The sequence below is a fragment of the Argopecten irradians genome, chromosome 10 (genome assembly GCF_041381155.1).
Source record: "Argopecten irradians isolate NY chromosome 10, Ai_NY, whole genome shotgun sequence".
Taxonomy (NCBI): Eukaryota; Metazoa; Mollusca; class Bivalvia; order Pectinida; family Pectinidae; genus Argopecten; species Argopecten irradians.
The window spans coordinates 27,075,568-27,103,358 of record NC_091143.1 but is presented as its reverse complement, the minus strand read 5'-3'; the positions used below and the strand labels follow the sequence as shown (position 1 = coordinate 27,103,358).

Below are 27,791 nucleotides of genomic sequence, written 5' to 3'. Positions count from 1 at the left end.
TGTGGAAAGTTGTCTTACCTGGTGAACATGAAGTCGGACTTAAATCAGCAGCACATGTTAAAAGGTGTGAAGTAGGATTCAATTGTCATGGTGACGATTCCAACAGTGTGAAATATCTGGCAGACGCTGAATTGTGAAAGTGAAAAATGACACATTATGGCATACAATTTATTTATACTCGGTGTTCAACATCAGTGCTGGAATTCTGTGTAGGGAGTTAAAAAGATTGAGATTATGCATGGATTCGTTTCAGATTTGATTATTCAGTGATCCAAAATTAGAACTAGATATAGATATAGCTTTCATGATCATTTGTCATTTAAATTCTGAATTTAACAAAATCTTCATCAGTGGAGGCATGTAGCACTCCTTATAGATATATACAATTCAGTGTGATATTGAGTGCCGGACAATAAAAATGGATTATTCTAAAAATGGATTTGAATATTCAAATATGCAGCAATCAACAGATAATTATCCAAGTCCGGAATCTCAGGATCCTATGCCACAGATGTATGGCCATCATGTAAATCCAGGATACGGCCATGTTTTTTTCGGTAATATCTTCTGTTTTACTGTTCATGACATTTGTTACCATGAATAACAAAAAATGTTCCTGTTCAAAAACTGTTCTATCTTACACTGCATATCCATGAAAACCATCAATTTGAATCTAGATGAGGTAATTCATGGCTACATACGTCATCAGTCAGTCGCCATTGGGAGATTTAGTTTTTAATTAGTAATTACATGTACATACGTGTATATGTCTTTGTCATGACATAAACAAGTAGGATATATTTTAAATTGTATTTTTCCACTCAGAATGAACAGGGATGAAATTTTTTCTTAAATACCTGCTTTATCCGTCCTTCCGTCCGTCCGTCCGTCCGTCCGTCCGTCCGTTAACAATTCTTGTTACCGCTATTTCTCAGAAAGTACTGAAGGGATCTTTCTCAAATTTCATATGTCGGTTCCCTTAGGACCCTCGTTGTGCATATTGCATTTTGGGACCGATTGGTCAACAAGATGGCCGACAGGTGGCCATCTTTGATTTTGATAGTTAAAGTTTGTTACCGCTATTTCTCAAAAAGTGCTGAAGGGATCTTTCTCAAATTTCATATACAGGTTCCCCTAGGACCCTAGTTGTGCATATTACATTTTGGGACCGATCGATGAACAAGATGGCGGAGAGGCGGCCATCTTGGATTTTGATAGTTAAAGTTTGTTACCGCTATTTCTCAAAAAGTACTGAAGGGATCTTTCTCAAATTTCATAGATAGGTTCCCCTAGGGCCCTAGTTGTGCATGTTGCATTTTGGTACCGATCGTTGAACAAGATGGCCGATAGGCGGTCATCTTGGATTTTGATAGTTAAAGTTTGTTACTGCTATTTCTCAAAAAGTACAGAAGGGATCTTTCTCAAATTTCATATACAGGTTCCCCTAGGACCCTAATTGTGCATATTGCATTTTGGGACCGATCGGAAACAAGATGACCGACTGACGGCCATCTTGGATTTTGATAGTTAAAGTTTGTTATCAATATTTCTCAAAAAGTACTGAAGGGATCTTTCTCAAATTCCATGCATAGTTTCCCCTTGTACCCTAGTTGTGCATAGTACATTTAAGGACTGATCCATAATGCCTTTCGGCACTGATTGGTATACAAGATGGCAAACCGGCCGCCATCTTAGATTTCATTGTTGAAGTTTGTTACCACTATGTCTTAGAAAGTACTATAGCGATCTGTTTCAAATTTTATATGTAGTGTGTTTGAACAAGTTTGAAAAGCAGGGAAAAGATCCCTCTTTCCATTGTCAGACATAGATCATTCTTTGGTGGGCGCCAAGATCCCTCTGGGATCTAATTTTTTCTTAAATACCTGCTTTATTTGAAGTGTTATCTAGATCTGTTGGTCATAATTATAAACATACAACAACATTGTAAAATAAATGTAAAATGAAGATCCTTATGTTATTATGGTGTTCACCGGTACCATATGCTGAAATCATATATGCAACGTTTAGACGTATTGAAGCTAAAAAATGATGAAATGCTATGTTTGCTGATAAGTTCTCAGTTTATAGTTATTTTTTAGAGATATTTAATGTTATATTCTTTTTATAGAACTGTTAATCATATAATTATATATACCATATGTTAATTTGCTGGTCAGGTAACATAACCCTCTCTGACAGATCATGACAAATTAAAATATTACACCATTTGTAATGTCTGTTGATGTAAACATATGCATTTCCTGGTAAAATATATCTGTCTGTAATGTACGACCTAGTAAGACCTATACTTACCTAATTATCATGAGTTGCACGAACCTATATGTTGTATTTTATGGTCACATGAGTTGAACATGAATGGAATAGTAATCTTATAAAGTTATCATTTCCTGCTATCATATTGCAGGAAACCAGGTACTTCTGAAGTTTTCTTTGGTATGACTTATTCTCTATTATTTATAAAGTCATTTTGATAAAGTCACCCATGTAGATATCTCAATTTTGATCATGATTTGCGTGTTTTATTTGTTAAATTTCAATGGGTTAACACACATGTATAAACTTATAATTCTGCTTCCTCTATAAAATATAATAAAAAATTTATTCTAGTATTCATCATTTCTTTTGAGGATTTTTTATTATCTTTTCAAAATTGTTTGAAGTAAGCAAAAGTAACTTGTCTATCTCCATTGGGTTTTGCTCTAAATTTTTAAAGATCAGATATAGCAATTAGATAAAAACAGAAAAATGGTTGTATTAAATATAGTTGAAAATGATTAATTTCTATTTCTGTGAATGGCAATTACATGTGGTTTGGTAATTAGATTAAAAGTAATTTTTCATTTATATGTATGAAAGTACTGGTTCACAAAATTTTGATAAAGTAGATTACCTCAGTACTACATCTTTGCCTACTTATATAGAGTTACGATCGTCCAGTGCCTTCCTCTTGAAAAGGAGGGTATGATCAGATTAGTATTACGATCATAATCATATGTATTAACAATATCATGTACATAACATTTAACAGTTCATAAATTATAAGTATCAGCCAAATATAGATACACCATTTATTCATTCCGTGCACTTTCTGAGTTATAATTAGAGATACATTTTGTAGATTCATCATAATAGACAAATTATACATTAAACTAGCTAGGTCAATGCAAGCATGACCTACATTTTGACTTGACCTAAATATAAATTTATACATGTAATGCTTTCGTTTGACTCCTCCTTCACAATTTGAATAGTTGTACTTTTAACTTATCTGATCGGAGTGGTCTGGTCAAAATTATGATAAGTACGTACATTGTACACTGTACTGCGAAATCTATATAATATATAAAATAATAATGTACCATATACTCATAGAAGAAATTAAGGAAATTTTTGTTGATGCTGAAATCAATATACTTATTGATGGGAAATCTGCAATTGTTTTATCTTTGAAAGATCAAGATTTGGAAGGTCATAATTACCGGTGTCTAAGTTCCCCATTGATTTTCACTGTGTATATGTGCGATAAATAATTACGTTTTATTTTTACAGGAACCCCAGATAGTACCAAAAGAAAAAGGAAAGGACCATCAGGAAAAGAGTAAGTAACTGTATTCATTTATTATTGGCCTAGTTGAGAGGGCACTATTGCCTCATAGTATTGTCAAGGGATGGAATACATTGTATATAGTGCCAGAGCCGATGGTGAGGACACTATCCCATCACGAGACAATACTATGAGGCAATAGTGCCCTCTCAACCAGGCCATATTGGGTACCGGTTTTATACATCACCCTCATATGAGACCCGTTTTTATGTCATCGTAACAAAAACAACACTATCTTCATTTCCACAATATATTGTTACATTAAAAGTACAACATACATGTATGAATTGTCACTTCAATAGTGCCTGCTTCCCCGCACACTATTGCAAACAGAACATATTTGTTTAGCCAATCAGAATCCAGTATATGTATTCTGTCACATGATTATACTTTGTAAAATATATTTGCAAGGTACCTGTACATATTATTTACATGTAGTTGATTTTCATTGTGTCCTTTGGAGTTAAAATATAATCTCATATACAGAATAAAACCTATAAAAATTGGGGAGAGGAAAGCTTCAGGTCAGCAAATTAATGTCTTATTATTTCAAGATGATGCCATACCCGGTATCATTATAAATAAAAAAAATGTGCCACAATGTTTTGTACATTGAGATAATTAACATATCCATTTTGAAACATAATGAAAGGATTTATTTTAAACACAAGTTTATTAAGTGCATCATATCAAAAGACTATAATGCTTATGTAATCTTATAAAACAGGCAACAGGTGGTATAAACAGATACACATGTACATGTAAAAGAGAATACATTATAAAATGTACTGCAGCACATGTATTATTTCACAGCTCATAGAGAACTTATAATAGAAGTGACCTGAACAATTGCCTGATAATGCTACTCAATGTCAAGGTCTGACGTTTTTATGGCGGAAGTTTTATTTTTGATAAACACATGCAATATAGTCTGTGTCTCACTGACAGTAAGTTCCCTACTGTGTTGTCGGTCTGCATTAACAAACAATAAAGTGTCTCAGACATGGACTGGCATGTGTTACATGTCCAATGTTGTAGTTATACATGTTGTTGATATATATCTTTACCTGCACAGGGGCACAGTCTTATCTCTCTTACTGTAATTGATGGTAAATGAGCCCAGTTGTCGATTTTTACAACCGTTACAAATGTTTTCAATTTTTCTATCCTCTGCAAGTGCCCCTGTACAGGTAAAGATATTAAGTTATAATTTTGAGGATGGAATTGTCAGAAACCAGGTAATTTACAGCTGCCAATACAATACATATATTTAATAGGTATAGCTACAAACAAGTTATTTATATTAAACAGGGAGATTTTAAATTATGAAAAAATTAAAGAAAAATGACAGCAAGGAAACAGAATTTGTTTAGAGAACATGACAAATAGTGATCAATATTACCATTTTCAACAATATCCCATATGGCACAAGGTAAATGTATATATGTAACTGGAATATGTAAGAATATTATGAAGTGCAATTTTTATTTACTGTACAGAAGAGCCGTTAGTTATAATAGTTAACTCTAATTTGTTCTATAAAGGTAATTTTGGTACTGGAGTTAAGAATGCACACATGTATATTTTAAGTTAATAAATCACTGGGGAATAAACCCATTAACATGAAAACTCCTTTGTTTTATCAAATGTACATTACAGCACCATCACCTTAGAAAGAACATGAAATATCAGACAGGAAAGTCATAAAAGTGTCGGATATCAGTCTTAATTCAGTCTATGATAAAGACACATTGTTTAGAAATCACATGCTCATTGTTGGTAGAAAAATTAAAGCACACTTTCATACCTTGAAATTGTCTTAGGTGAACCATTTTGTTAAAGCTAATGATATACCATATTCGACCCAATAACAGCCCAGGGCGTTTAAAAAATTTAAAAAATGGAAAGGTGTTTAATAAGACGAAATTATTGCAAAGCTACACAGTTTTGATAGTTTGGGTCTTATGTCCGAGCAATGAGAATAATTCACGTACCATATGATACCTGATAACATTTGTGCAGGACTATTGTTTCTTTTGGTGATGGAACGACGTCAACAGATGATATCCCGCGCTAACTTCATTTCAGCTTGAAGATTACAAATAGTTACGTTCCATCACCATTGGAGATACTAGTCCGCAAAAACGCTATCGGGTATCACATGGTATGTGAATTATTCCCATTGAAATGAGGCCTCAAAAGGGACATGGGTGCTTATTGAGTCGAATACAGTACATGTATAAAGTAAACCTGCCTTCAGCAGCCACCCCAGTCTGTATAAAGACCATCTGCATTATAAGACGACTTTGTTAGCAGACATCGCAAAATTTGTCGGTCCGATGGACATGTCCGACAAAATTTGACTTGGACCGCCTATTTTAAAATCCAGTCCGGACCGACCGTCCGGCAATTATTTAGTACTGAAAGTGGGTAGAAATGGCATTTCTGAAGTATTTTGCAGGTGCCATACCTGGCAAAAACGTAAACTGCATAAGATAATCATAAAAACAGCTGCCTGGATGCTAACAACAGGAAGTTATGTTTACTTTAAAAATTCACATTAATGTTTGGTCCAGCAAAATCTTGTTCGGTCCGGCTTACTCAAAGTCCTTGCCGTTCCGAATGTCGGTCCATTTTTTTCAATTTTCGCGATGTCTGTGTTAAGTCCCAAATGACAAATTTCTACATAAAATAACCTGACTATAAGACTACTTTTGTAACTGGCTAGAAAGACCTTCATTGGGTTGTAGAATGAATGGTTCATGTAATATAAGTAGATTTGTTTCAATATCAGTTGGTGAAAGTTTTTATGAAGAGAAAACAATGCAATAGATTAAAAAAACCAGAAGAATACTTTTAGAGGTCTGGTAATGCAGGCTTTCCAAACATAGTGTCAATTGCACTTTATCTTTAGAGTTCTGACACTTCAATGAAAAAAGAAGAAATCATGGTGTATAAGCTAAGATAATAGTATAAGCAGGTGCTAATTGAAGTTTTGCTTATTTTTCGAATGAAATCTTTTAAATTATTTTATGAATCATTTAAATGTACTTTCAGATCTGATGATGACGACAGTCAGCAGGGCGGGTCTTTCACACAGGACCAGGTGGACAAGGAGCGGTTTGCCAGGTTGTAAGCTGTAACCAGGGACTCTCTATACTAACTCTGTCATAATTACTGCAAATGTTGAATTTTTTTTTTCAAAATATTTCAAAAGTTCATATATATTGTGTAACAAAATGTATAAAACAAACAAAAATTTCCATAACAATTAGATAAAACTTAAATTAATGCGAATATTTTTTTGTTTTTGAAGAAAATCAAATCAAATCAAAGTTATTCTGTTCTCGTTTACCAGACTACAAATTGATACTTAAAAATCAAGACCTTTGCAGTAATCAAATCAAATCAAAGTTATTCTGTTCTCGTTTTTACCAGACTACAAATTGATACTTAAAAATCAAGACCTTTGCAGTAAACCAACCACATCTGAAAAAATGTTTTCTTCCTACTGATGATATTTACCAGACTACAAATTGATACTTAAAAATCAAGACCTTTGCAGTAAACCAACCACATCTGAAAAAATGTTTTCCTCCTACTGATGATATTTACCAGACTACAAATTGATACTGAAAATCCTTCATTATGAAATAATATGTCATATGTTCTTAACTGCATGATACAGTAGCATCTTATAATTGATGGTGTTAATTGAGGAGTTTGAAGAAGTTCCTTCTATATAATTATAAAAATGCTGTATAGTTGTATTAGTGGGATATTAACATTCACTATAATTCCACAAATGAGATACCTGCAAAGAAGGCAAGAATGATAAATAATATATATCACTTATTACTGTTAGAAGTTGACAAAAGTGCTAACATTTCTTTATGGAAATACAAATTAAAAAGATTGTGAAACTTTCTCCCTTCAAAATTAGATATAATAACTATACATTATGTGATATATATATCACCTTGACTAAACTTAATTTGGGTGCGAGTTACTTTTATAGATACTTTTAATGGTATGATAATCATGCGGTGATAATAACATTGGTATTGTGTTGGAACTTATATAATTTACTATGCAATCTTATCCAGTCCTGATGACTTGTGCATGGAATAACATTATACAACTATCTTGTTTCTGTATTCTGTGAACCATACTTGTATTACATGATGTTTTATCAAAGATATTTATGGTAAATCTAATGCTAAAATAATTCAAGCCATAACCTTAATACTGAATTTTGAATAAGTCTCACACTGTAACACTGTTTAGAGAACAAAAAGTATAGTAACTATGGTAACTTTGATTAGAATTTATTTCTTGATTATAGATAATACCAGATCATGACATGAAACTCGGGAAGAAAAAAAAACCCTAGCATTTAATGCATAAATGATAATCTGAGATACGTTCACTCATAATAAGAATATGTTTCAAGAGAAAATATTCATTGTTGACAGACAAATTGAATCTTGTATATGTTTCCTTAAGTGTTTATGGTATATGTACGGTTACAGGGAGAGCCACTGTGAGATTGAGAGACGGAGAAGGAACAAGATGACCACCTACATTAACGAGCTGTGTGACATGGTTCCCACTTGCAGCACATTGGCCAGAAAGCCAGACAAACTGACCATTCTCAGGATGGCAGTGTCTCATATGAAAACGCTTCGAGGTACTAGTATAGGTAATGTGGGTTCCATTTGGTCCACTTGGGATCAAGGATGAAACAGCTACAGTCATGTCTATACAAGTACTCTAAAGTTTGTTTTAATGTTGTATCGTAAGCGGGTAATTTGACGGGTATGATATTTTCCTGCAATTTGTCAAGACATTTCTATAATCATTATAATTTGACCTGTTATATATTTAGAAATGGTTAAATCATATATACCTTTAAAAAAAACTGATCATGAAAAAAATTGAAATAGCCATTTAAAATTTAATAATTTTCATATTTTTAGCTCATATCACAAAATTTTTGCTCACAAAAATAATTGGCTATTTGGTATTCAGATTAGAAAAAGATCATACATACATAGACTGATAACATTCAAGTGGATTAGTATAGACACCAAAAATTTTGCATTTACATTATCAAATTTCTTGTAAATGTTGCATCGTAAATATCCTGTCAAGGTTTAAATAAGTGTTTTCAGGTGGCACAGGTGTAACAGACCTTTTACAAAGACAATTCCTGATCATGATCATGATCAGATATGAACATGCACGACCAAAGGGATTTTCTTCAGAATCTCTAGTTTTCTCCCATATTTAAAAGACCCTTCAAACACTTTCATTCAAACCAAAAAGTGTATAACCAGTAAACTGATATCAGTTGATAATTGTAAAACTATTCAAAGTTTGCTCTAAGAATTTCTTTATCTATTGCTAAAATGTGTTTCATGCTCATGTCAATGAAATATCTGTAAAGTTCTGAAGATGCTCATTTGTTGTACATGTATAATCCTAAAATTATTTTTTTATCAGATACAAGATTTTAAAGTTGTGCATGTTATCTGTTTAAGGAACAGGCAACACCAATTCAGATGGGTCCTACAAACCTTCATTTCTCACTGACCAGGAACTCAAACACCTTATTCTAGAGGTAGGTACACTGGCCAGGAACTCAAACACCTTATTCTAGAGGTAGGTACACTGACCAGGAACTCAAACACCTTATTCTAGAGGTAGGTACACTGACCAGGAACTCAAACACCTTATTCTAGAGGTAGGTACACTGACCAGGAACTCAAACACCTTATTCTAGAGGTAGGTACACTGACCAGGAACTCAAACACCTTATTCTAGAGGTAGGTACACTGACCAGGAACTCAAACACCTTATTCTAGAGGTAGGTACACTGACCAGGAACTCAAACACCTTATTCTAGAGGTAGGTACACTGACCAGGAACTCAAACACCTTATTCTAGAGGTAGGTACACTGACCAGGAACTCAAACACCTTATTCTAGAGGTAGGTACACTGACCAGGAACTCAAACACCTTATTCTAGAGGTAGGTACACTGACCAGGAACTCAAACACCTTATTCTAGAGGTAGGTACACTGACAGGAACTCAAACACCTTATTCTAGAGGTAGTACACTGACCAGGAACTCAAACACCTTATTCTAGAGGTAGTACACTGACCAGGAACTCAAACACCTTATTCTAGAGGTAGGTACACTACGACCGGAACTCAAACACCTTATTCTAGAGGTAGGGTACACTGATTGGGTAACTCCAACACCTTTTATTCTAGAGGTAGGTACACTGACCGGAACTCAAACACTTATTCTAGAGGTAGGTACACTGACCGGGAACTCAACACCTTATTCTAGAGGTAGGTACACTGACCGGGAACTCAAACACTTATTCTAGAGGTAGGTACACTGACCAAACACCTTTATTCTAGAGGTAGGTACACTCCGGAAAAACACCTTATTCTAGAGGTAGGTACACTGACGAACTCAAACACTCTTATTCTAGAGGTAGGTACACTGACCGGGAACTCAAACACCTTATTTCTAGAGGTAGGTACACTGACCAGGAACTCAAACACCTTATTCTAGAGGTAGGTACACTGACCAGGAACTCAAAACTTCTACACCTTATTCTAGAGGTAGGTATACTGACCGGGAACTCAAACACCTTATTCTAGAGGTAGGTACACTGACCAGGAACTCAAACACCTTTATTCTAAAGGTAAAGTTAGGTACACGAATAAAGCCTAAGTATAAAGCTTTTGATATGGCTGTTGATAGCTTTAAGGGTAAGAATTTAGCAATTGAAAAATGAAAGGACATGCATTGTTATCTATTGTCCTTTCCGAGTCATTTCATCCCATCTTATCCTGTCATAATTTCATCCCTCCCCCCCACCCCCCCCCCCCTTTTTTGGCGCAAGACAGGAGAATACGAGGCTTTCCAAGTATTTTACAACTAAAGAGTCTTATGCTGTGGGATGAGATTCTCCTTTCTCTCATACTTAACAGAGTTATCCTGCAGTTGCTAGGGAAAAGATAACTGTCTTTCACCAGGGTAGGGAAAAGACAGCTCACATTGACCTTTTAACGCACAACAATGTTCCTATCAACTGAATTTTCACCATTTCTCGTTCAAGTATGGGAGAAAAAGAATCAAACATGGCCCTGTCTGGTGGACCAAGATATCTCAACCTTCGTGAAGGATTTTGACCATCATCCCTCAGCAAGCCAAAATCTTTCACTCGGGTTGAGATTCCTCTGTCCACCTGACAGTCCCATGTAAGATTCTATTAGTCTCACCCTAAAGGAGGTTGAAGATTCACCTTCTCTTACCTTGTGTACTTAATTGTGTATCTAATATTTCATTGTTAGAAATGCAGGCAAGGTTGACATGACCTGATTGAATGTGTATAAATGTGATGATGTTTGAAATGTAAGTTAAGACAAAATAAACAAGCATGTTGAAATAATGTTTATATTTGTTATATTTGTAGGCAGCTGATGGTTTCCTGTTTGTGGTACAATGTGATACGGGACGGATAATATACGTGTCAGACTCCATCACACCGGTACTTCACCAGTCACAGGTACGTAGGTCCAAACACAGGAATAAAGGAGAAATAGAGCTCATGTTTCTGTAAATATCCAAGCAGTCTTGTTACAAAAACCGGCAAAATGGTATTTACTGTTAAACAAACCTCATGTCATTTCTATGCATGGACATATCAGATTGTTGTAGAAAAACTGCAATTAGATTGTTGTCATAAAATATGATTAATTAAACCAGATAAAATTGTCCAGATTGCAAAGTTTTGAGACTGCTGGATTCTATCACTATTCAAATCCATCCTGGATATTTTCGTCCAGATTATAAGTTTATGGAATTATAGGCATCTGGATAATTGCGGGTCCTCTACCTAGGATTTATAACATGTTCTCTGAAATAGGACACTGAATGAATTTATAGACAGACTTTGGCTTTTTCCTATATTCCACTTAATCAGTGGTCTTTATTGAAATATTACTGACTTTGAAGTGTTACTTTCTATGACAGACGGAATGGTTTGGTAACACCTTATATGAGCTGGTTCATCCAGACGACCAGGAGAAAGTCCGAGAACAATTGTCTACAACCGAATCTCAAAACACAGGTCGTATCCTCGACCTTAAGAGTAAGTACATGTTCCCACTCCTCACTTCTTTATAAGTACACAATAATTTACTGCTTTGAACATTTATCAATCAGAGAATAATGACCTATGTTGATTTGAAAAATATCTCTGTTGAATATTGATGATTATTTAAAAAGATCAAAACAGAAGTGTTCATAATGGGACACTTTAGGATATTTCAAAAGAGTCAATTTTACACAACAATTATCCTATATTTAAAAAGTAAGAATTTTTTTTGAATTTTGACTTAAAATGAAGAAAAAAATGAGCAGGCATAATGGGTATATATGAATAACTTTTGATTTCATCGATTGTTATGCCTGTGCAGCAATGTCCAGTGTAATTGCAAATTATTATCCACACAAAAATTACTGACTGTGTTGATCTTTCAGCTGGAACAGTGAAGAAAGACAGCCACCAAAGTAAGTCATAAGTATCATATTTCATCAAATACAAATCCAGCCAATTTTCATGTTATCAATTTCAATTTCAAACAATTTGATTAACAATGTCAAAACAATTAGACAAGTTTGTAGTATAGTCTTCTCCCTAAATGATGAAATCCTTACGGGATACTAGCTGCTCAGTATACAATATCAGAATACTCGAGCACTCGTCGATCTGTTACACTTTTTTCAGAAATAAAATTTATCATTTCAGCTACCAGGTATTTATTTCTTTAATATAATCAAGTATTCCAAATCTTGAGTATTAGTGTATTGAGCAATTATGCCTTTTAGAAATATAAAGTACTGCGTATCAATACTAGAAAAATTTGACATCCAATATATTTGTTGTATTTATGTTGCAGCCTCCATTCGGTTATGTATGGGGTCGCGTCGTGGCTTTATATGTCGTATGAAGATGGGAAACGTACAAGTGGATCCTATGACAGCTAACCATTCCATACGTATCCGACAGAGGAACACACTGGGACCGTCACTGGACGGAAATCATTACACTGTCGTACACGTCACAGGCTACATAAAAAACTGGCCTCCATCAGGTGTGTGTGGAACTAAATAAAAAAAAAATCTTTACCTCAAATCATTTACCAAGTAATCAATAAGGTTTTTAAGTGTGTCATTTACAAAATGTCTCTTGTTTTTAAGGGAAGTAAAGACAGATATGAGACTAATATAATCTAACATTTGCTCGTCAAGTGGTCGGATATCTCGACTCAAGTGAAGGATTTTGGCTGCACAACACAAGGCTTTGCTAAGTGTTGACAGCTGAAATCTTTCATGAGGGGTTGAAATACAAATATATCCCTGTCCACCTGACAGATCAATGTTTGATTATTTTTCTCTTAAAGAAAACATTATGAAATTTTGATTGTTTAGAAGCATTGTGTCATTATCATGGGGGGGGGGGGGAGTCCAAGTTGATTATGGCAACAATGTGTACATCCCCAGCACATGTGGGCCTTCTTTTCCTTACCTTGGTAAAAGGCCAAAAGAGTTATCTTTTCTGTAACAAATGTTGCATAATCTTAAGTACGAAGGAAATTTGTCTGAATATTACGTCAGATGTTGTCTAAGTACGGAGGAAAGAACTGTATGAATATTACATCAGATGTTGTCCTAAGTACGGAGGAAAGAACTGTCTGAATATTACGTCAGATGTTGTCCTAAGTACGGAGGAAAGAACTGTCTGAATATTACATCAGATGTTGTCCTAAGTACGGAGGAAAGAACTGTCTGAATGTTACATAAGATGTTGTCCTAAGTACGGAGGAAAGAACTGCCTGAATATTACATCAGATGTTATTCTAAGTACGGAGGAAAGAACTGTCTGAATATTACATAAGATGTTGTCCTAAGTACGGAGGAAAGAATTGTCTGAATATTACATAAGATGTTGTAGATATTTTCAGGACTAGATCAGTTGTGGTATTAGTTTGGGTTGTCATTTGTTTTAAAAGGGTGTTAACGGTCTAGATTAGATAATGTAGATTTGTTATTACAAACTTTGAGTTTTATTCAGAAAATGAAAATCCTGTTCACTGGATGATGTATTTTGCTCTTAAAGAGAAAGATAACTTAAGTTTTATGATATAAACCTATTTATCTAGGTGTCCAGATTGACAGAGACACCGACGAGAATGGCGGTGGTCACTGTTGTCTGGTGGCTATTGGTCGTCTCCAAGTGACCAGTACACCCAACTGTAACGACCTTATGGGACCTAACGCAGCTACAGAATTCATATCTCGACACAGTATTGAAGGAAAGTTTACGTTTGTGGATCAAAGGTGGGTCACAAAGGTGTCATTGCATAAACATCTCTTTACTACAAACCACAGCTACATTTCCAACTGTTGATTGATTTATGAATTGAAAAACACAAATTGTTTTGTAATTTTATTATTGTTTGCAAGAGTCCATGATAGCGAATTGATGTACATGTGTGTATTCACGAATATGTTGAAAGTAACAAATACACAAAATATTGTATACACGAAATTGAATTTGATAGAGGAAATAAAGCTATTCCATTAAAAAAGCTACATGATCACAGGACAACAATAATAACTTACTCTTATCCATGGTGGGATAGAAATTGTGAATTAAACCAATAAGTTTAGTTCTTACTATACCAATAAAATTTACCTCCTTGAACCTGTGTGTTTCCAGAGTAACAGCTGTACTTGGTTACCAGCCCCAAGACCTCTTGGGAAAATCTGCTTTTGATTTCTACCATCCCGAAGATAAAGGACATATGAAAGATACATTTGAGCAAGGTAACATTACAAAAACTGCACACATAGAACTTAAAATTTGAGATGGATTCTTAATTTCAAGTACGGAGGAGAAAAGAACTGTCTGAATATATTACATCAGATGTTGGTCCTAAGTACGGAGGAAAGAACTGTCTGAATATGTACAATAGGTCAGATGTTGTCCTAAGTACGGAGGAAAGAAACTGTCTGAATATTACATCAGATGTTTTTCCCAAGTACGGAGGAAAGAAACTGTCTGAATATTACATCAGATGTGTGTCCTAAGTACGGAGGAAAGAAACTGTCTGAATATTACATCAGATTTTCCTAAGTACGGAGGAAAGAACTGTCTGAATGTTACATCAGATGTCAGTTCCTGTTGTCCTAAGTACGGAGGAAAGAACTGATCTGAATTACTTACATCAATGTTGTCCTAAGTATGGAGGAAAGGAACTGTCTGAATATTACATCAGATGTTGTCCTAAGTACGGAGGAAAGAACTGTCTGAATATTCATCAGATGTTGTCCTAAGTACGGAGAAAGACATGTCTGATATTACATCAGATGTTGTCCTAAAGTACGGAGGAAAGAACTGTCTGAATGTTACATCAGATGTTGTCCTAAGTACGGAGGAAAGAACTGTACTGAATATTATGTCAGATGTTGTCCTAAGTACGGAGAAAGGAACAGTGCTCTGAATGTTACATCAGATGTTGTCCTAAGTTACGGAGGAAAGAACAGGTCTGAATATTACATCAGATGTTGTCATAAGTACGGAGGAAAGAACTGTCTGAATGTTACATCAGATGTTTTGTCCTAAGTTACGGAGGAAAGAACTGTCTGAATATTACATCAGATGTTGTCCTTAAGTACGGAGGAAAGAACTGTCTGAATATTACATCAGATGTTGTCCTAAGTACGGAGGAAAGAACTGTCTGAATATTACATCAGATGTTGTCCTAAGTACGGAGGAAAGAACTGTCTGAATATTACATCAGATGTTGTCCTAAGTACGGAGGAAAGAACTGTCTGAATGTTACATCAGATGTTGTCCTAAGTACGGAGGAAAGAATTGTCTGAATATTACATCAGATGTTGTCCTAAGTACGGAGGAAAGAACTGTCTGAATATTACATCAGATGTTGTCCTAAGTACGGAGGAAAGAACTGTCTGAATTATTAATCAAGATGTTGTCCTAAGTACGGGAGAAAAAGAACTGTCTGAATATTATGTCAGATGTTGTCCTAAGTACGGAGGAAAGAACTGTCTGAATATTACATCAGATGTTGTCCTAAGTACGGAGGAAAGAACTGTCTGAAATATTACATCAGATGTTTTGTCCTACGTACGGAGGAAAGAACTGTCTGAATATTATGTCAATTGTTGTCCTAAGTTCGGAGGAAAGAACTGTCTGAATATTACATCAGATGTTGTCACGAAGTACGGAGGAAAGACTGTCTGAATATTACATCAGATGTTGTCCTAAGTACGGAGGAAACGAACTGTCTGAATATTACATCAGATGTTGTCCTAAAAGTACGGAGGAAAGAACACTGTCTGAATATTAACATCAATGTATTGTCCTAAGTACGTAGCAGGAAGATCTGTCTGATTATTACATCATAAGATGTTGTCCTAAGTTTTCAGGAAAGAGTGTTGAATGGTTACATTCAGATTTGTCCTGTACGAGGAAATTTGTTTATTACAGAAGATGTGTTTAAGTCGGTCCTAGGAAATTAATATTATGGTTTGCATTTGTTTCCTAAGTATTTGAGAAAGAACCGGTCGGAATATGTTTCAGATTTGGTCCCTAAACGGAGGAAAGAACCTGTCGGTTGTTGATACATCAGTTTTGCCTCTAATATGAGAAAGTAACTTAATATTAGTGTCAGCATATTACCTAAGTACGAGAGGCTAGAACTTCTGAATATTATCAGTGTCCAAGTGACGAGGACAAAAAGGAGAATCTGACGGTTCACTGTTGGAAGTAACGGTCTCTCCAAGTTGACCTAGTTCACCCAAAACTGTAACGTCCTTATGGGACCTAACGCAGCAGATTTCTCGAAGGAAAGTTTACGTTTTGGTGGATCAAAGGTGGGTCACAAAGGGTGTCATAGTATAAACATCTCTTCCATACAAACCACAGCTGTCATTAAAATTAACATTTCCAACTAACTGTTTGATTGATTTTATGAATTGAAAAACACAAATGCAGTTTTTGTAATTTTTTTATTATTGTTTGCAACAGGTGATAGATAGCAAATTGATGTACATGTGTGTATTCAAGAATATGTTGAAAAGTAACCAATACACAAAATATTGTATACACAAAATTGAATTTGATAGAGGAAATGAAGCTAATTCCATTAAAAAAGCTACATGATCACAGGAACAACAATAATAACTTACGTTTATCCAGGTGGGAGAAGAAGTTAGGAATTATAACCAATAAGTTAGTTCTTACTATCTAACAATAAAAATTTTACCTCCCTTGAACCGGTGTGTGTCCAGAGTAACAGCTGTTCTTGGTTTACCAGCCCCAAGACCTCGTGGGAAAAGTCACTTTTTGATTTCTTCCATCCCAAGGATAAAGGGACATATGAAAGTATACATTTAAAAAAAAGGCAAGGTAACATTACAAAAACATGCAACTCATGAACTAGAAATATTTGAGATGGATTATTAATTTTTCACATACTGGAAACCAAATTTTCTCATGTAATTTACATTGTGAATTCACAATCAAAATAAATTCTCAAAAGCTTGATGTCTTCCGCATTAACAAAGAAAAGTATAATCATTCACTTATTTAAAGTTGTGAAAGATAATCTTTGAGAACTTGCTTTTGACATGGGTATCAGTGAAATTTATTTGCCGAAGAAAAAAAATTGGTTTACTGTTATATATCACTTTAAAACTTTGTTAAAAGAGTTTATTGTTTTGCTGTATGATATCATCTTCCAAATTAATGTCTTAACATGTAGACAAAACATAAATGCAATTTCTTCATTATAATAATGTATGCACTGACCATCATTTTGAAGCTTTAAAATTTAACCAGATAACATGTCAAAACTTTAAAAATCTTACCTTTCAAATTTAAATGAAAAACAACCTGTTATTCCAGTGTGTGAAGTTGAAGGGCCAAGGTAATGTCCCATCTTGTACAGATTCAGGGCCTCCAATCATGATTGGGTATGGCTACGGACGAGTAAGCTTTAGTTTTTCAGAATCCATACACAGATTGAGTGGGAATATATTGTATGTACAAACACTCTCGGCGAAGTAAGTATATACCCTTGTGTAGATGGCTCTAAACCATAATGTTATGCAACCAGCTTTTGTCTTTTTGGGGATACCTCTGGTTGATGCATTATTTGCTATTAATTCACGGCGTCTAGCAGGTTGCCACCAAAAATATAAATTTACATGATTTTTAATTTTCACCAGGTGTGGATGAATGTATCTTACACACATAACTAAAATTTATTAACTTACTGTTTACTTTTCCTTTCACATAAACAAATTTTGATAGGTGGGAGCCATAATAGCTCTACTTGTTACTATGATAATTGAAATTATCACACATATTTGGTTTTATAACCACACGCTACTGAGTCCCGCAAGGGTCGGAAAGCCTTCATTGTCTTTACAATAGTCAACTTGTCAATAGAAAGTTTACAATAAATTGTGATGATGCAAATGCAGTAACATCTTTCTCAATAACTGACTGTCCTGTTTCTGTGACCAGGAGTGGTACAGCAGGGAGAGCCTCTAGTGCTGTCCCCGCCCCAGTATGACCACACCCCAGGAACCAGTAGCCGACACCAACCAGCCAATCGCGTACAACACCCCGCCCCGCCCACTTGCTTCGGACTCCTATCAACACTATGTCCACCAAACAGCCCTGAACTACGAATCCTACCACTTACAGTACAGTCATGGGAGGTAGGTCATTAAACTGATGTTCAATCTGAATAGGGGGGTTTCGAGATCCCAAAACGATGTGAGTAAAAGTACTATTTAACCGTCGATTAGTCCAACCTTTCCCGGTGATTATGATCGTCAGCATTTTCGGCCCCATGTGTTTCATGACATCATAATCACCGGGAAGGTTGGACTGAATCCACAGAAAATCTGCACTTTACCCACCTCGGTTTTTGGGATTTCATTAACAACCGTATTACACACTCTGGTTTTTTGAGTCGATTTAGGATCTTAACATGATATGCTTATTTTCAAGCTTTTTTGTTGTTTTTGTGTTTTTCCTGTTTTCGCTTTTAGGTGAGGGACTAAAATTTGAAATTATGTTTCCAAAAAACTTCATGTTGACATGAAGATAAAAAAAAAAAACAAAAATTGGAATTTGTGCAATTGAACAGTTCGGAGCACAATCGGGGGCCGCCAGTAAAATAAATTCTATGGTTTTAAATGGGGGGATCCAGGGAGGCAGTCAATTTGTGCAAGGAAGCTGAAGTGAGAAATACATATTCAGTTTGTTATAATGAAGTGAATGATATATTCCCACCTAATTTAGTTCTACATATAAAATGATAAACCATTGTTTACTAAAGGTTGTACTTTGACATACATAGAATGGCTGATCATAAGATTGATAAGGCTTATTGTATTGATCTCTTTTAATTGTAGCTGGCAGCCGACAAGTTGGTAGGCAGGACATGTATTCCACATATAATTCACCTAACCAGCAGATGAAACAGTACCCCTCCCAGAGTGTGGCAGCTAGTATGCCTTTATCTCAACAAACCCAGGGTTCAGGGGTCAGGCGTAGCCCCAACCCCTCAGGAAGCTGGCCTTCCCAAGCAGGCTTTAATCAAACACAGGTTAGTACAGAGCTAGGAGTCAGATGTAGCCTTAAACCCCTCATGGAGCTCTTCCAAATGTTTTACATCACTAGTATGCTGATAAAAAGGTATAATAGATTCAGAACCATAATGTAGAAACAGTAATTACACACATGGGAAGAGTAAATTTGTGTTATGTTAAAAAAAGCATCAGCAGAATTTCTGATTTACTGATATTTTGGAAGTCATTGAATAACTTTGTGTGGATGTAATTAAATCAGGTTTGTGGTACTGAAGGATATTGTCATGGGTGATTTATTTTTTTAAGTTGTATCTTTATCATTGACAGTATAGATTATATTTTTGTGCTACAGGCTGGAACTGATTTTGGTGGCAATCCGGCAGCAGGATTACTCACAGATCAGCCCTAATAGTTCTTCTCCTGGTAAGTAGGTTATTTAGGCTTGATTCTCTACCCTTTTATTGTGTAAATACTCACAGATCAGCTCTAATAGTTCTTCTCCTGGTAAGTAGGTTACTTAGGCTTGATCTCTACCCTTTTATTATGTAAATACTCACAGATCAGCCCTAATAGTTCTTCTCCTGGTAAGTAGGTTTATTAGGCTTGATTCTCTACCCTATTATTGTGTGTAAATACTCACAGATCAGCCCTAATAGTTCTTCTCCTGGTAAGTAGGTTACTTAGACTTGATTCTCTACCCTTTTATTGTGTAAATACTCACAGATCAGCCCTAATAGTTCTTCTCCTGGTAAGTAGGTTACTAGGCTTGATTTCTCTACCCTTTTATTGTGTAAAATACTCACAGATCAGCCCTAATAGTTCTTTCTCCTGGTAAGTAGGTTACTTAAGCTTGATTCTCTACCCTTTTATTGTGTAAATACTCACAGATCAGCCCTAATAGTTCCTCTCCTGGTAAGTAGGTTACTTAGGCTTGATTCTCTACCATTTTATTGTGTAAATACTCACAGATCAGCCCTAATAGTTCTTCTCCTGGTAAGTAGGTTTATTAGGCTTGATTCTCTACCCTATTATTGTGTGTAAATACTCACAGATCAGCCCTAATAGTTCTTCTCCTGGTAAGTAGGTTTATTAGGCTTGATTCTCTACCCTATTATTGTGTGTAAATACTCACAGATCAGCCCTAATAGTTCTTCTCCTGGTAAGTAGGTTACTTAGACTTGATTCTCTACCCTTTTATTGTGTAAATACTCACAGATCAGCCCTAATAGTTCTTCTCCTGGTAAGTAGGTTACTTAGGCTTGATTCTCTACCCTTTTTATTGTGTAAATACTCACAGATCAGCCCTAATAGTTTCTTCTCCTGGTAAGTAGGTTACTTAGACTTGATTCTCTACCCTTTTATTGTGTAAATACTCACAGATCAGCCCTAATAGTTCTTCTCCTGGTAAGTAGGTTACTTAGGCTTGATTCTCTACCCTTTTATTGTGTAAATACTCACAGATCAGCCCTAATAGTTCTTCTCCTGGTAAGTAGGTTACTTAAGCTTGATTCTCTACCCTTTTATTGTGTAAATACTCACAGATCAGCCCTAATAGTTCTTCTCCTGGTAAGTAGGTTACTTAGGCTTGATTCTCTACCCTTTTATTATGTAAATACTCACAGATCAGCTCTAATAGTTCTTCTCCTGGTAAGTAGGTTTATTAGGCTTGATTCTCTACCCTATTATTGTGTGTAAATACTCACAGATCAGCCCTAATAGTTCTTCTCCTGGTAAGTAGGTTACTTAGACTTGATTCTCTACCCTTTTATTGTGTAAATACTCACAGATCAGCCCTAATAGTTCTTCTCCTGGTAAGTAGGTTACTTAGGCTTGATTCTCTATCCTTTTATTGTGTAAGTACTCACAGATCAGCCCTAATAGTTCTTCTCCTGGTAAGTAGGTTACTTAAGCTTGATTCTCTACCCTTTTATTGTGTAAATACTCACAGATCAGCCCTAATAGTTCTTCTCCTGGTAAGTAGGTTACTTAGGCTTGATTCTCTACCCTTTTATTGTGTAAATACTCACAGATCAGCTCTAATAGTTCTTCTCCTGGTAAGTAGGTTTATTAGGCTTGATTCTCTACCCTATTATTGTGTGTGTAAATACTCACAGATCAGCTCTAATAGTTCTTCTCCTGGTAAGTAGGTTTATTAGGCTTGATTCTCTACCCTATTATTGTGTGTAAATACTCACAGATCAGCCCTAATAGTTCTTCTCCTGGTAAGTAGGTTACTTAGACTTGATTCTCTACCCTTTTATTGTGTAAATACTCACAGATCAGCCCTAATAGTTCTTCTCCTGGTAAGTAGGTTACTTAGGCTTGATTCTCTACCCTTTTATTGTGTAAATACTCACAGATCAGCCCTAATAGTTCTTCTCCTGGTAAGTAGGTTACTTAGACTTGATTCTCTACCCTTTTATTGTGTAAATACTCACAGATCAGCCCTAATAGTTCTTCTCCTGGTAAGTAGGTTACTTAGGCTTGATTCTCTACCCTTTTATTGTGTAAATACTCACAGATCAGCCCTAATAGTTCTTCTCCTGGTAAGTAGGTTACTTAAGCTTGATTCTCTACCCTTTTATTGTGTAAATACTCACAGATCAGCCCTAATAGTTCCTCTCCTGGTAAGTAGGTTACTTAGACTTGATTCTCTACCCTTTTATTGTGTAAATACTCACAGATCAGCCCTAATAGTTCTTCTCCTGGTAAGTAGGTTACTTAGGCTTGATTCTCTACCCTTTTATTGTGTAAATACTCACAGATCAGCCCTAATAGTTCTTCTCCTGGTAAGTAGGTTACTTAGGCTTGATTCTCTACCCTTTTATTGTGTAAATACTCACAGATCAGCCCTAATAGTTCTTCTCCTGGTAAGTAGGTTACTTAGGCTTGATTCTCTACCCTTTTATTGTGTAAATACTCACAGATCAGCCCTAATAGTTCTTCTCCTGGTAAGTAGGTTACTTAGGCTTGATTCTCTACCCTTTTATTGTGTAAGTACTCACAGATCAGCCCTAATAGTTCTTCTCCTGGTAAGTAGGTTACTTAGGCTTGATTCTCTACCCTTTTATTGTGTAAATACTCACAGATCAGCCCTAATAGTTCTTCTCCTGGTAAGTAGGTTACTTAGACTTGATTCTCTACCCTTTCATTGTGTAAGTACTCACAGATCAGCCGTAACAGGTCTTCTCCTGGTAAGTAGGTTACTTAAGCTTCATTCTCTGCCCTTTTATTGTGGGAAATTGTATTTTGATTGAGTTGTTTCCCCTTTGACTGTTGTTCATAGATAACATTTAAGTCAACAGGTCGGGAGACTGGATATAATATGATCTGTCTAAGATCTATAGTATTTTCTGACCGATTATGAAATTTGTTATAGGATACCTAATACTTCTATAAACCACTTCATTTTCATGCACACTTTATTTTGTGTATTCATTAATTTTAACATATTTACAAATAAATTTGCTGTTAAGTGATTTTAAGCATATCAGCATCTTGTAATTATGCTTTATATCATAAATTCGCAAAACTCTTTTGATTTTGCGTTTTAGTAAAAGAACATTATATCTCACAAAAATGAAGTGGTTTATAATTGAGGTATCTGACAATGATATTAGCATTGATAATATTGTGTATTCTTTTGGATCTATAACAAATTATATGAATATTGTATTATTAGCTGGTGGACCAACCTACACACAGCTAGGCGGAGGCACACAGGGAGGCGTTCCTAACTCACAGTCCAACAGCTTCACACACTCATCACCTGCTGGTGCCGCAGGCACAGGAATGTGGCCTCCCTCACATTGGCAGGCCGGGGCAGGGGACGCCACTCAGAGTCAGCCACAGGCAGGACCCCAGGGACCCACACCAGGACAGGGACAAGCCCCGCCGAGTCAGACTCAATCCAACAACCCACAGCAGCAACAAGCGCCTCAGAACGAGGAGTTCAGTGATATGTTCCGTATGCTGGACCAGCAAGGAGGGCCTGAGTTTAGTGATTTGTCAGGCATGTTCAACACTTTCACAGACTGAGTAATTTCTCTCCATCCTGATGATAATTTTTTTACAGATGTATATTGTTTCATTATCACTCCTTCTCAAATACACTGTATTGTTTCATTATTGTTCCTCTTCAACTGTATACATACAGAATGTACTTGATTTGAATTGCTGATTCCTTTTCACCTCCTCATCCGATTAGATATACTTCACTGTATGTATTCATATTGTAGTATTTCTCTATATTGTACAAACTTTGCAATTATCTTTTTTCAGGTTGTATTTCGTACCCAAGTCTAACAAGTTCTTTCTAGGGTTAATAAATCTACATTCATTTGTAATGGAAGTTTGGGAATTTGATGATATTGAATATGTACTGGTAAAAGTCTCAGATCTGATAAACAGTTGAGTGATGAGTGTGCTCTCTACATACTTCATAATTTTGCATAATCTTTCCCTTTTTGTTAGTAAAGTTAATACACACATGTGTTTGAGTATTAACTGATTAGCATGATTTTCAAGGAATCTGTACAACCTGAATCATCTTTTTCACCTTGGGTTTAGAATCAATGTATTTCTAGACTGTGGTCATATTGATTGGTAGTACTTAATACCTCTTCAATCATGTGTGAATGTTATTTAAATACACATTTTAAACTTGATTTATTGATATATTAATGTATCGATTATGCGATGTTGCAATTGATTTTAAGATGTCCACATCAAATATCAAACTTTGCTTTAAATATTTTGTTTGAAATATCATGATTGAAATCAAAACACAATTGTTTCAAGAAACCTGGCTATCATATGAAGCCTAATGGTTTGTTTTCTTCCCTATAAACCAGTTTTGCACTCAAAATTTTCTATTCAGACATATAATATATCTGGTTATATGCGGTCAAAATTTTCAGGATTTTAACTTTAAAAAAAAATAGCGAAAATTAAATGTTTGTGGTTTTAATTTTTTGCATTCTTGCTGTCAGGGTTTATACGACTCATTCACTCATATATTTGTGGATCAATTATTCATGGTCATAGCAATGTTCTGCTAAATCACAGAAATATCCAGCAAAAATAACCGACTATTTGGTATTTTCCATAATACTGTAATCTCTTGTGCTTAATGCATCAAGAGATAAAATCATTTTCCTTTTATCATGTTGAGTTTTCAGATTTATGCTACTCTACTTTAATAGGTAGAGGTTTTTAAGGTAGCTGATATTTATCTCTTAACTCATTTTATTAATTGATGAAAATTGTCTATAATATTTATACAGTTTTACCAACCGTCACAAAGCTGTATTATTTTCATGTTGTGTAAACAATACATCTTTGTAAACTTTTGATAAAAAAATGTTAAAAATAAAAAAATGGTGGGTACCAGCTGGTTATTCTATTGTTAGATTTTAGCTTTTATTTATAATGCAAAGCTCGAAGATGTAGTATTTGCTATGATAATTCTGTTTGAAAAGTACAGATTGGTTTTAAAATTAAGATATATTTTTTCTTTCTTTCTTTTTTTTCTCTTTTTTCTTTTTTTTTTTTCTGATTACTGCATAATTTTGGAATTGGATTTTTGTTGCAATAAGTTCTCTAGTGCAATAGTAATGGAATAGTGTTAATACATTTATTTTGTGAAAAAAACATGAACATGAAAAGATCTTAATCACGTCAAGAAGTATACCCCTGTTTATGATAAAAAAATCTAAACTGAACTTCATGTTTCTATTCTTAAAAAATGTGCCATATTATCTAACAAAAGTAGATACTTCTAAAATCGTTGAAATTTCCAAATGTATTTAGTGGTTTGAAGATGGAAACTTCTTTATTTTATTGTGCGAGATTAAGAAAATTGTTTTGAAATTGACATACAGTGAACTGTATACATTACAATCAATCCCTGTAAGCTGCGGTACTATACATTTCACACATTTTTTTGTGCAGAGATATTGCATGACTGTTTCTGACCTATTCATGTGTATATATGTCCCTACATAATGTTTCAAATGAAAAAAGAAAATAGTCCATCTATTGATCTGTAAAAATATGCAATGGAAACGAAAATTTCTCTACAAATTGAACATTCAGTAAAGTGACATTGATGTTTATCTTTTTTAATAGTTTATTTCTGAAATCTCGCATTTCATTAAATCTTTGGTGCTTGATAGAAACTGCGCTAGTGCTAATAAAAATATTCTTTGATTTGAATTGTTGGTAGTTATGTATTACTATAAACCACTATATTTTCTCTAAATACAAATTTTCGCATAATTTTTGCAAAAAAGCTCAAACACGAATTCAAACATTTCTCGAATAACTAATATGTAAAACCATTTATCGCAAATATGAATGTATTAGCGAACATGTTGAAAATAGTGATAACACGAAATATTGTATATTTGAAATTAAAGTGGTTTCCGGTATACCAGTTAGTTGATGTTAGATGTAGACTTTGCTTGTGGTTTATATGTACTCAGAGTATTTTGTCGATAGTTTTGTTAAACCAGTTGTTTATTGTACATTTTTAGATGCATCATTTATTGTGATATATGTATGTTAGAAATGTCAAATTGTTGGAACTTTGATTTATATTCATTTTATACAGAATTTTATTAATTTTGTTCATTCACAAATCATGTTATGTTAGATGATAAATCATCTTTAAAGATATTACATACTATCTAATGATGTCAGATTCACTTCCAAAATACTGTATAGTTGTTTTATTTCACGGAAAGAAAATTTCAAAATCTCATCTTTGTTAATTCATGGAGAGAAATATTCTTACATTTCTAACAGTAATAAGTAATACAGTTTATATTGCTTGTCATTTTTTCCATTCTATTCGCAGGTTTTATGTTTACGGAAATTAACCTGACTATGAATACAGGAAATTTGATCCTCCGTGAATAAAACTAACTATACAGCAGTCCTATGGTGGTATTGCTGTGGTACTTTTCTGTACAAATTAATTGCTGTTTTAATTTATCCACTATTTGAATCCATGAGATTTCGGTCTTTTTAATTTCATACATTATTGCTTTTAAAGTTCTAAATGAATTTTGCATTGTCAAAGAGATGCAACTGATATTTTCCCGGCACGGAAAAAATTTACTCCCATAGCATGAACATCCACGGGTCAGCTGATTTTTCTTAAACATTACTGTACAGACTGTGGAGGTTAGACACCATGTAATGTTTCAGTAGTGTCTCTTTCTGCTTTACCTCTAACATTAATGTTAGATAAGAAAGATTAATTTCACCAAACTCATATTAACCTCATTCCACAACAGGATGATTAACCAAAGTCCATTACACCATGCATCATAACCTTTTAGGACATTGTCAGCACATTGACTTACATTTGTGAAATGGCAGCACTGTCTAAAAGTGACAGAAAATATTAAAGGAGAAAATTGAACGATCATTTTTATAGACCTTTGATTTTGAGATTACTGCATAATTCATTTATCATCTTTGAAATCACTGTTTTAATGATTTACAAATGATTAGAGAAAAATATCTGTCCTTCTTGGCATTTCAATTCTGTAAATTCTTCATAATTCATTCTAAGCAGAAGATGCATATTTGGTATTTAAATTTTGGTATTTAAATTCAGTTTAGAATGTAGGCCAAATAGTACGAGATTGATGAATAGAATTTTACAAATTCTGATATTGAATATCAGTACAGTATATGATAGAAAAAAAAGACAAATTCTATTTGAATATGTTAATGTGTTGTACTTTGAATTTTACTACAGAATTCTTTACATTGTAAATTTTACTCTACCTTTGAGAGCTTTTTTCTGAGTTCAATAGTTGAACCTAGAACAAGGTACATACGATCCGATTGTATTTCTCTTGCCTTTATATGACCATATAAACCTATAGTTTTGGTGACCACCTTACACACTGGTTTGATGTTCATGCATTAATACAATTATATTATATTAAATAGCTCATACATTAGATTGAGACACAAAAACTGGAAATTTTGTACACATTCAAATACCCCAGAAAAATTCTTTTCTTAGATTGAAGAGAAAAGTTTTGTTTTAAAAACTTTGAAACTTAAGTTATATTCAGACCACATTGAAATTACTTGTCTATGCCTAATTTCCTGCCTGAAATTCTAAAATGGACTATTCCAAAAATTAAACTAAAAGAATCTAAATGTGTCTTCAAAGGTGAATGGTTTAGATTTTGGCTGCAGACATTGGATAAACACAGTTGGACAAACAGGGTTTACTTCTAAGTGTTTAAATGTCACACATTGAATTCATCATTCTATAACAGTAAGTTTTTTGTAGATTTGTTTTATCATGATCACTGTTAATATTTTGTATAAACAGATTGATTCTGTTGTCCATTTGGAGTATCGTAATTCTGTATAATATTGAAATTTTGCTATTAAATATCATTACAATAAAATAAA

General features: G+C 34.5%; 1 pseudogene; it reads left to right on the top strand.

The window, feature by feature from the left end:
- LOC138333524 (aryl hydrocarbon receptor nuclear translocator homolog) lies at nt 1–27,791 on the top strand (annotated as a pseudogene).